Source organism: Paramisgurnus dabryanus, chromosome 23 (genome assembly GCF_030506205.2).
Source record: "Paramisgurnus dabryanus chromosome 23, PD_genome_1.1, whole genome shotgun sequence".
Lineage (NCBI taxonomy): Eukaryota > Metazoa > Chordata > Actinopteri > Cypriniformes > Cobitidae > Paramisgurnus > Paramisgurnus dabryanus.
The window spans coordinates 3869735-3881092 of NC_133359.1; the positions used below are offsets into that span (position 1 = coordinate 3869735).

The 11358-nt window shown below is 36.2% G+C and overlaps 1 protein-coding gene and 1 long non-coding RNA gene across 2 annotated transcripts in view; one reads left to right on the plus strand and one right to left on the minus strand.

Moving 5' to 3' along the window:
* The window catches only part of LOC135768282 (beta-1,4 N-acetylgalactosaminyltransferase 2-like), a 51604-nt gene that overhangs the window by 22914 nt on the left and 17332 nt on the right, over positions 1 to 11358 (plus strand). The window lies entirely within an intron of this gene.
* On the minus strand, positions 4309 to 7803 carry LOC135768281 (uncharacterized). The gene is made up of 4 exons (XR_010542121.1): positions 7731 to 7803; positions 6839 to 7053; positions 5894 to 6110; positions 4309 to 4853 (listed from the first exon to the last, which is right to left on the minus strand). It is a non-coding gene; the product is annotated as an uncharacterized lncRNA (long non-coding RNA).

The window sequence follows — 11358 nt, forward strand, 5'->3', positions numbered from 1 at the left end:
ACTCTGTCAAATTACAGCATGGTCACTATAGTTTGAAGCTACCATTTCGTAATGATGTCAAGTTACCTGACAATTTGTGTGTTGCCAAACAGCGCTGTAGTGGTTTGAAGAGGAAGTTGGAAAGGAATGAAAAACTTCATGAAGAATACACAAAGTTCATTGCTGATGTTCTGGAGAAAGGTTATGCAGAAATGGTGCCACCAGACCAGTTGAAGCGTGATGATGGAAAAGTCTGGTATGTTCCTCACCATGGAGTATTCCATTCAAAGAAAGGAACCCTAAGAGTGGTATTTGATTGTGGGGCAACATTCAAAGGAACATCATTGAACAATCAACTATTGCAAGGTCCCAACTTTACAAATTCACTTCTAGGAGTTTTGCTACGATTTAGACAGGAGCCCATAGCCTTGATGGCTGACATTCAAGCTATGTTTCACCAGGTCAGGGTGGCAGAAGAGGATGTAGATCTCCTTCGATTTCTGTGGTGGTCTGACGGAAACCTGAATCAAGAACTCACTACTTGCAGGATGATAGTTCATCCATTTGGAGCTGTGTCTTCTCCAAGCTGTGCTTGTTTTGCATTAAGGCGAACTGCTGAAGATAATCAATCATTTTTTCCATCTCAAGTAGTTGAAACAGTCTTTGATTGTTTCTATGTGGATGATTGTTTAAAGAGCATCTCTTCTGAGGGTGAAGCTATTGTTTTGATAAAGGATCTTATTGCCTTATGTCAGAAGGGTGGTTTCTGCCTGACTAAATGGATCAGTAATGATCGTAAAGTGTTGCAATCTATTCCAGAAGAACACCGAAGCAAAGACATTCGGTGCTTGGATCTTGACCGAGACAAATTACCAGTGGAAAGAACTTTGGATCTTCAGTGGGATGCAGAAAATGATACATTTCAATTCAGGATGCAGTTGAAATCCCAACAATGTACAAGAAGGGGAATCTTGTCAGTTGTGAGCTCAGTATATGATCCTATGGGATTTATCGCTCCTTTAACATTGCCTGCCAAACTACTTCTACAGGAGATGTGTAGGCAGAGGTTGAGTTGGGATGAACAAATACCTCCGGGACTTCAGAGTCAGTGGACCCATTGGATTTCTGAATTGAACAAGATGGCACACTTTCAAGTAAATCGATGTTTCAAGCCTCCAGATTTTGGAGAGATAACTGATGCCTGCTTACATCATTTTTCAGATGCCTGTGAGAAGGGATATGGCACAGTTACTTACCTCAAAATGAAGAACAGAGATAAAGTGCATGTGTCATTTCTTCTTGGTAAAGCCAGGGTAGCACCCCTCAAGCAAGTGACCATTCCCCGTCTGGAATTAACAGCTGCTGTGCTTGCTGTTAAGGTAGATGAAATGTTGAAGAAGGAGTTAAAGATTCAGTTAGACAACTCTGTCTTTTGGACCGATAGCATGACTGTGCTCAAGTACATCAAGAATGAGGATAAACGTTTTAAGACTTTTGTTGCTAATAGAGTGTCATATGTAAGAGAGAGAACACTGCTTCAGCAATGGAGATATGTTTCCACAAAGGAAAATCCTGCAGATGATGCTTCCCGTGGAATGCAGATCAACACCTTTATACACAGCAAAAGATGGATTGAGGGTCCCAGTTTCCTTTGGAGAACAGACGACTATCAGATGTCTCCAATAGAGGAAAGCATAATTCCATCAGATGATCCAGAAGTCAAACAAGATATTAAGGTAAATGCTGTCATCCTGCAGGACAAACAAAATGCCACTAGCCAGTTCATCTCTTATTTTTCAGATTGGAAGAGACTTAAAGTTGCAATTGCTTGGATTCTTAAGTTGAAGAAGCTATTAAGGAAGTTATGTCTCAAAAGAAAGGAGTTATTGACTACAAATGGCACTGCACTTGGCACTTCTAAATCCTCCATGGATGCACAAATGAACATGTTCAAAACAACTCTGGATAAACAGTCATTGTCATTGGAAAATCTCTTAGAAGCTGAAATGGCTATTGTTTGTTTTAGTCAACAACAAAAATTCCAAGAAGAGATTGAAGCATTAAAATGTGGATCAAGTGGAGTCAGAAAAGGGAGCAGTCTATATAGGTTAGACCCTGTCCTGGACAATGACATCCTACGAGTTGGAGGGAGACTCCGTAAGGCAGCTATGCCTGTTCAAACTAAACATCCCATCATACTACACAAAGATCAGCACATTTCACGTCTTCTACTTCGTCATATTCATGAACAACTAGGTCATTGTGGGAGAAATCATATGCTGTCTAAACTGAGACAAAACTACTGGATTACAAATGCTAATGCGGCTGCTAGAAAGGTAATTTCTAAATGTGTAGTCTGCAAGCGTTTCAGAGGAATGGCAAGTGAGCAAAAGATGGCTGATCTTCCCCTTGAACGAATAACTCCTGATCATCCACCATTCACAAATGTTGGAGTAGATTATTTTGGCCCCATCGAAGTCAAAAGAGGTCGTACTAATGTAAAACGCTACGGAGTCATCTTTACATGTATGGCAAGTAGAGCAGTGCACCTCGAGGTGGCTTATTCACTAGACACTGATGGATGTATAAATGCTTTAAGGAGATTCATTTCTCGAAGAGGTCAAGTTGTACACATCAGATCAGACAATGGGACTAATTTTATTGGTGCCAACAGAGAACTAAAGGAAGCTATCTCTGCATGGAATATTCACCGAATTGAAAGGGAATTACTTCAAGCAGGAGTTCAGTGGAATTTTAATCCACCATCAGGTTCCCATTTTGGAGGCGCATGGGAGCGCATTATTCGTATGGTCAGGAATATTCTATGTTCTGTACTTCGCCAGCAGACTTTGGATGATGAATCCTTCCATACTATTCTGTGTGAAGTGGAATCTATTTTAAATGACCGTCCTATTACAAAGTTATCTGACGACCCCAACGATCTTGAAGCTTTAACTCCGAACCATCTTCTACTCATGAAAGGCAAGCCTGCTTTACCACCTGGTCTGTTTGAAAAGGCAGACATGTACGTAAAAAGAAGATGGAAGCAGGTACAATATATAGCTGATCTTTTTTGGAAAAGATGGCTGCGTGAGTATCTACCTCTTCTACAAGGGCGTCAAAAGTGGACAAAGGAAAGACCAAGTCTTAAGCCTGGGGACATTGTACTTTTACTGGACCAAGCTGCCCCACGTGGTTCATGGCCACTTGGCAGAGTACTGGAAACTTTTCCAGACGAAAAGGGACTTGTGCGTACAGTTAAGATTAAAACCAAGAGCAGTGTTCTAGAAAGGCCTATAAGAAAACTGTGTCTTCTTTTAGATTCTAATGACTGATTTGAATGGTGTGTAGCCATATACTGTTTTTGTAAAAGGTCATGAATTTGAAAGTAATTCATAATTAAAATGTCTCCTTTATGTGAGTTTGTAATTATTATGTTATGCTTCCATAATTAATTAAGGGGCCGGTGTGTAGGAGCCATTTTGTTGATGTCCACTAGGTGGCACTTGGTGACCTATATAATTAAGCACAAGTCTAATTACTGACAGGTGTGTAGTTGGGGAGGAAGCATACGGTTTTTTACCGTGACAACTGGTAGCGTGCGGGGAGATAAGTGACTTTGTTTGTCTTTGATGATATGGCGTTTTTGAAGATATGGATTATACATTGCTGTTCATGAAGAATGTTTTGGATGAAGCAATAAAGAGCTGTCTTTAATCTTATTCCTGACTGCATGGACCTTTTAATCACGCGTCAAAAGCCTTCTACATTCCCCAACGTTACAGCTTATTGGAAGCCGTAACAGTTAACTATAATCATTCAACCCTTGAAATTCATGACCACTTTCACAAATTTCTTCAAACTATATTTTTAAATACACTTTAACTTTATCATGTTTCTAAAGCCTAACTGGTAACTGACAAATGAAAACAGGACATTATGTTTTCACAGGTCAACCCATATGCATTATATTTGTTTGTTAGTCCCTTTGATAACCACCTTAAGTCTTATGAAGCTGCTATTGGTTTAGATAGCTTTATAGTAAATATAGTAGTTTTGCTTTATCCTTCAAAGTATAATTGATCAATTATAATTTTTTTATTATCATTAGACACACACAGGAAAAAACAATAAATAACACTGGTGAGGATCATATACGTCCTCCAGATGCTGTGTTGTCTGTGTAAAATGTGTCGCGGTTGTAAAAAGAGGAATACTATGTGAATGAGTCCTTTTTCTTAGGATGTTTTTATCTTTGCTGGAGATTGAGCAAGCAGTACTGTAGACTCTAAATACTCATCCTTTTCAGTATTGTTAGGAAAACAGAGATGTATACCATAGTTTAATGTTGCATGTGCAAATAAACAGTTGTTTTGATATGATGCTCTCTATTTTCCTTGGCTTTTTTCATAAGGGTTAAAGTGCCTGACACACTACTAGTAGAATACATTAGGAATGAAAAAAGATACATGATGCTTTTAAAATAATATAATATTTAACTTTTATTTATGCCATAAAACAGTAATTACTAAATTTAAGACTCAAATTCCACAGGAAGAAATATCTTTGCATTTACATAGCATTTCTTCATTTAATAATTGATTAGTTCGTAAATTGTTTAGGAGACAGGAGCTTTGCAGTATCCAGATGTGATAAGGAACATGGCCCTTCCATTGTATGGCACATCGCATGGAGTATGAACTACCCTATCTTATGTGATTTTGTTAAATGGATTATGAAGCCTTTAATGGACAGTGGTCCCCTGCTTCAAAAACAGCAGACCTCCAACATCAAGCTTAGCAGAGCTGGGGTGGTTGGTGAGAATCATTTTGGTTGGCTGAAGAAAGATGGTGATGACCTCAGAAGTGCAATGCCTGCAACACATAAATGGTAAAGTTTATTGTGCTGCCCTGGGAAATGGGTGACCTAGGAATGTTAGTATATGTAGGCTTAATGCACATCACAGCCTGTAAACTGTTAAGTCTTATAACTTCATACAATCAGAATGTACTGTAGTAAAAACATAAATGAAAAAGAAAACAGAACTTTATTACATGTACTCTAGTAAGAATTAGGCAAATTATAATAGAATATAAACTCCAAAAGGATTTTTTTTTGCTCAGTTATAAATGAATCTTATTTAATATTTGATTATTAATAAAACCCATAAACCACAAACATTGGCAACAAAGGGATATAATTGTTTTCAACCAAAAACATTGTAATAGGTAGTATTGACATAGGAAACAGAAATACAGACTCTCTAAAAAATGCTAGGCCCATCATAAAGACAACTGTGTAACTAGAAATCAATATTAAAGGGGTCATATGATGAAAATGTTAGCATTGCCACTTTGTAGGTGTGAGCAAAAATAGGTCATTGAAATTTGGCTTTCATTATGATGTCATAAGGATATGTTATTAGAATAATACCGCCTCCTTAATCTGAACTCTCCAACCACTGCACTGCTGTTTAGTGCAGAGAGAAAGAGAGAGAAAAGAAGGACTTGACAGCACAATTGAGTTTGAATTACAACAAACCACCATCATTGTGATCAGTGGTTGCACTTTATCCGCTCATTTGCATTTTAAAAAACACACCCAAAACGACACATTTTTGGACTTGACAGCACAATAGAGTTTCAATTACAACAAACCACCATCATTGTGATCAGTGTTTGCACTTCATCCGCTCATTTGCATTTTAAAAAACACACCCAAAACGACACATTTTTGCTCAAACCTACAAAGTGGCAATGCTAACATTTTCATCATATGACCCCTTTAAAAAGGTATAAAGTTGAGACCTTAGTTACATCACTTGGTCAAAAAAAAGTCACAGACTCAACTGTAGGCACAAAACAGTTTATTGAATGGGCAATGAAAATCTCAATTCCAGAATGCAGAGACTCACCAAGCAGCAGGGTGGCACTAAATTGAGTCACTGCTGAGAATGGCACCTTGCAGAAAGAGTCAGAGTGCAAGGCATCAGTCAGGAAATGTTATCAGGGAGAGCAGCGAGGCAGGCAGACGGGATGAGGGGAGCCAAAGAAGAGCCAATCGATGTGAAGCTAGGCATAGAGAGGGAAGATGAGGCTGGGAGAACGGGGCAGATGGCATCAGGGCACAATCTGGAGAGAACAGAGAAGAGTCAGAAAGAAAATTATACAGTCTACATGCTTGTCGTACCAAAGTTTAAATGATCCATGTCGCACAGTGTGATAAGGTAATGATATTATAGGAGAGCAAAAATCCTCCAGTGTATCCTGGGCTTAAGACAATGACTGGTACGTGCATGGCCACCTGTCAAAACAAACCAATGACAAAACACACAGCGTACAAAACACAGAAACAGAAACAACCGATCAGAACAAAGCTGTTACACACTTTTAGCTATAGTATTCAAACAGATACTGGTTGCCCAAATTCATTGATTGTTTCTATCTAATGAAACAGGTTTTGGAATGTTTGGTGTGATGGTTGCTGTATCGGTCAGGTTAACAAGTGAAAACTCTTCTGTAATCATTTCATGCTATTTGGGGCTGAATATTTTATTTAGTATGAAAAGTAAAAGTTACACTCTGATTTTGACCTTAAATGCTTAAAAATGTCTAAATTAAGTGCAGGTGCAAAGTCATAGATATATTCATTTGTGACAGTTCTACTGTTTGCACTTGAAATAAACACAGACATGACATGTAGATAATACAAATCTTTAACAAAAATATAATCTGAAAAAGGATAAAAATATTTTAACAATTTAAAACAAAACTGTTTACTAATAATAAAACAGACAATAGCAGAAAGAATAAGCATGCATGTTTAAGTTAAGAAGAATAATGAGCTTTTTAAAAAGTACCTGTATGTCCAGTTGTGCGGTCTGGAGTACATTGCTTTGCATGTAGTCCTATAAGGATCGCTTGGTCTTCTTGAATATACTAAGTCCTATAACTGCTTCAAGTACGCATTCTCTCATCAGGCACACTCTTACAGCCTCAGGGTGGGTCATTGTTCATAATTTGGTCATCTAAATAAGATTTGGTCAATCTTGTGAATAAACACTGGGTGAATAATCTGTGAAAGACAAGCATATAGAAAACCATAAAAAGTTGCTTGTATTAGTAATAACTAGAATCAGATTTGTTTTTATGATTTTTGAATTAATGGTTATTCAAATGTAAAATCATAGTATTAATGTAAAATCAACAAGGAAATTATATAGACCAACTTACTCTAATAATGCTACACAGTAGGCCTACAAAGGAATATAGTTTCCCTCATATTTGGACAGATCTGTGTTATTAACTCTCTTGCCAGTTTGTCATGAGTCATAACTTTATGTTCATATTTTTAAATGAATAACAAACACAACGCATTCATTTAAACAGCACTAAAATGTTACCTAACTATATTGTCTCCATCTGGGAAAGCCTGACACTGTTTCCACTAACTTATGTTATTGCAGTTATAAAGACTTTTGCCCAAGGCCATTTACATGACAAAACTGTCTTCTGTTGTTACTGCTGCTTCTTTTGTGTTTGTATTCCTCCATAGTACTTTTTGGCTCTTCCGTGTGGTTACGTTACCCTTCCGTCAGCGTACCTGGCTTATGATGGATATGAGGTAAGCTTACGGCAAACTCGACGTAATGCTTGGATCACTATATCATTAATTATTCACACAATGACAGTGCCTGTCGTAACGCATTCGCTGCAATATAATTATTCATAAGCTTGTGAGCGAGCACTTACCTAATGCTTACGATGAGCTGACGTTACAATCTTCTTCTTCTTCTTTTGGTTTAATGGCGGGTTACGAACAAACTTTAAAGGTGCATACCGCCACCTGCTGTGATGGAGTGTGAAAATAATGATCTGCCTCTTCTATATCCTGTTATATAACACACTATTCTTAATAAATCTCAAACTGCATTTGACTTCCTGATTTTGGATCTTCATTTAAAAAGTTGGCTATAGTAAAATCATTGCATGCTATTGCTTGTAAATCTTCCTTTAAAATACAACTCAAAATGATAGTGGCGAAGAAGTCATCTGCCATCTTGTGATCATTAGTGGTAACGACATGCAATGCACAAATGACTAAAACGAGTTATTGTTTTTAAAGCCAGTTTCATTGAAAGCATGGCTTACCGACAATGCATTAATGATCTTATCATTTTAATAATATATTAATAAAGCTATGTCCAAAGTTAAGAATATGAACGCAAAACACTAAATGACAAACATTAGGTGGTGTTTTCCCGGACAGGGGTTTTCTTAAACCAGGATTAAGCCTAATTAGTAAAAAATAAACAAACATACCTTACTAAAAACATTACTTGTGTGCATTTTAAGGCAAAACAAAGAGCACTGATGTATTTTAAGATATGTCAATTCATTTTTTTTTAGCTTGTACAGCTCTTACATTTATTTTAGTCTAGGACTAGTCTAATCCCTGTCCGGGAAACCGCCCCTAAATTGCTCCCAATACAATTTTGCTGTGTTCTCCACTGTACATTGATTGTACTGATTATAATCCAAAGGTCAGACGGGCCAAGTAATTCCCACGTCATTCATTATAAAGGGAGTTTTATTGTGCAGTGTAGCCCATTTCTATACAATTTAGTCCAAGTTTGAAAAACCTTTTGTTTCCATGTCACTCAGAAAGTCAGTGTGATGTCTTGAATTAGTAAGCAAGCAAAAACCAGTCAAACCCTTTAGCCTATAAAATGAATTACCTATAAAAATGCAATTAAGCATTTTAATGTAGTTTATTAATCAACATTAATTATCATGATTATCGAGGGCATAATCAAAAAAAAATATTTTTGTTTTATTCTTGCAGCCCCCTGTAGTGAGTAGCCTATCTGTCTCATATCTGCTTGGAGTTTGAAAGACTCTTTTGATGCTTTTCTATTAAGTTTATTTACATATTTGACATTGAAGTAGTCTAGGTAAGTCTTGATTACTTTCATTTTGTGATACTTGAATTAGGTTACTGCATCTCTTTAAGGTTATTTGTAACTGTATTGGAAATTATGTTGAAGTAGTTCTCCCAACCCTGTTCATACTTACACACAAATATAATAACAAAATTACAGAAATCAAAGTATAATCAGTTCAATGTAAGAAGTTATTATGATTACTAATAGAAGTGTACTCTTTGTCCTGTTATTTTCCTTACCTTGCCACTCAGTCCTTTAGGTTAGGGTAGTTGAAACTATTTCTAATTTCAGCAAAAGCTCCATGTTAAATCAACACTGCTTAGATCCACACCCAAGGTGTTAAAAATTACCACAGAATTTTTTGTATTCTTCCTACGAACTATCACAATGCATCAACACAAACAATAAAATTTTTGGGGTCAAGTGCTCAGCTAAGTAAAGATAAAACTAATCACTGTTAGGATGACTTCTTGTTTTTATCTTTCTTGTTAACAGCAAGTGTTAATCATAAATATTCATTTCATTATTTAACTTATCCTAGGGGCTTATCCTAAAATTATTAGACTAAAATATATGTTTTATTTAAAAACAACTTGCACTTACGCTTTTACTTTGTATCAATATGTGAAACAATGAATTGTTGATAAAAGGCTGTTAACAGTTACCAAAAAAGCTTAACTTCTTAAATATAACATAATATTTACATCATAAGATAATAGGCAGTCATGGTCTAATAGTTAGAGTCGGTCTTATAACCTGAGAGTTTTGCCGGTTCGAGTCTCACGGCTGACAGGTTGCGACTGAGGTGCCTTGAGCCAGCCACCTGTCTCCAAGTGTTTCCCGGGCACTGCAGTACTGCTCTGGGTGTGTATGTTCACGACGTGCAGTGCGTGTTCACCACTCACTTGATAGGTTAAATACAGACGTCACATTTCAAGTATGGGTTACCATACATTGGTCATTATGTCACTTTTACTTTTCCTTAAAAAGGATCAGATGGGAAAAAAATAAAGGTGAAAACAAGAAAGCACTTTTTTTTATTCCAATCAAAGCTATAGACATGTGTCTTATTGCCATTCTTCTTTTTTTCCAGTCATCACATATGCATTTATTCATTTAGCATATACATTCATCCAAAGTGTCTTATAGATCAGAAAATACACAGAAAAAAAAGCATCAAAAGTTTATTACATTTGCATAATTGTTCTAGTATCTGCTGCAGAGTAGTTCTAGTTACTATGACAAAGAAACGGTCTGAGCTTGACTAATCCATTGGAAGCCTCAGATTGATCTATGACACATACTTTCTGATATGGAAACTTTGTCTGAGGCAACGCGTGCCAAAAAGTAAAAAAAAAAAGCTTAAAAGGTTTGTAGTAGAGAGCCTCCTTCACACAAAATAAGATTATTAATTAAACTCAAAAAGCATGTTTTAAAGCCTAACTGCTCTATACAATGACATTGATGTTCTCCCATTAGGCCATACATATAGAGTTCCATCTGTTGTTCATATGCTAAATTGGTTGTAATTATATGTGGTATTGCTATACTGTATTATTAAGGATATGTGTATGACACTAGTGAAAAACAAATTTTATAAGGCATTTATAAACTAGCTGAACTAGCTTTAAGTGCAATCAGATCATGATGGCAGGTAGTCCAAAGACTTCATACGTAGAACATCATAATGTGTGTGTGTGTGTGTGTGTGTGTGTGTGTGTGTGTGTGTGTGTGTGTGTGTGTGTGTGTGTGTGTGTGTTCACAAATGATGCAGATGTACCATCTGCTTGAGCATACATTCCATTTACGTTCATAATCTTGCTATTAACCAATTGTTATTAACATAAACTTAATTAGATTACCTGTGGTTAAGTAGTGTTTAAAGAAATTTTTTCTTGCAATATTAATCATCCTCTACTGTTTATAAGAATTGTGTGACACTACTGTGTCATCATTTAACACCTCTATTTTTAAGAATATATTTCTTTCCATAGGCAGGTACTAAAAGAACAAGACATTAGACACAAAGTAAATAGAAATTGGGACTATTGCCTAATTCACAAAGCTAACAAAATTATTTATAACAAAATTAAATGATACTATAATTATTATATATAATCCAAGCTGTAACCTATTTATGATCATTATTCACTGTTAATTACTTTTAAAAATATATATTTAGGATAAAATACTTCAATTTACAATCCTATCTATCTGTCCATTCTGTGTATTTAGGTCAGATTCGCCACACCACTAGATGGTGGTAAAACTCCATGTCCATGATTTCTAACGCGTTAACACGTGATTTACAAAGTATAATGTGTGTGTGTGTGTGTTCACAAATGATGCAGATGTACCATCTGCTTGAGCATACATTCCATTTACGTTCATAATCTTGCTATTAACCAATTGTTATTAACATAAACTTAATTAGA